The sequence below is a fragment of the Egretta garzetta genome, unplaced genomic scaffold, assembly GCF_000687185.1.
Source record: "Egretta garzetta isolate BGI_Z169 unplaced genomic scaffold, ASM68718v1 scaffold448, whole genome shotgun sequence".
NCBI classification, from domain to species: domain Eukaryota; kingdom Metazoa; phylum Chordata; class Aves; order Pelecaniformes; family Ardeidae; genus Egretta; species Egretta garzetta.
In genome coordinates, this window is record NW_009260497.1 from 2,767,200 (window position 1) to 2,767,470 (window position 271).

At 62.7% G+C, this 271-nt stretch overlaps 1 protein-coding gene across 1 annotated transcript in view; it reads left to right on the forward strand.

Moving 5' to 3' along the window:
* Positions 1 to 271, forward strand: part of KIF1A (kinesin family member 1A) — a 39,892-nt gene that overhangs the window by 11,822 nt on the left and 27,799 nt on the right. The window lies entirely within an intron of this gene.

Here is a 271-nt window from a genome sequence, read left to right on the forward strand (position 1 = left end):
GGGGAGCAGCTCACGTGAACGGTCTCTCTGCTTTCTTTGCAGGATTCGGGGCCAAACAAGGTAGGTGCCCTGGCTGGGCTGGGGAAGAGGGAGGGTGGGTTTTAGCACAGGTGGGTTGAGTGGGTCGCAGGGTGGTTTGGGCGTGAGTTTTGCCCAGACCCAAGCCACTCTTACCTGGGGACTGGCAGAGCCCTCAGCATCCTCGTCACCCTCCTCATGCTGCGGCTCTCGGCACCCAGCATTAAACACCCGTCCTGGCCGACGCCGGGGC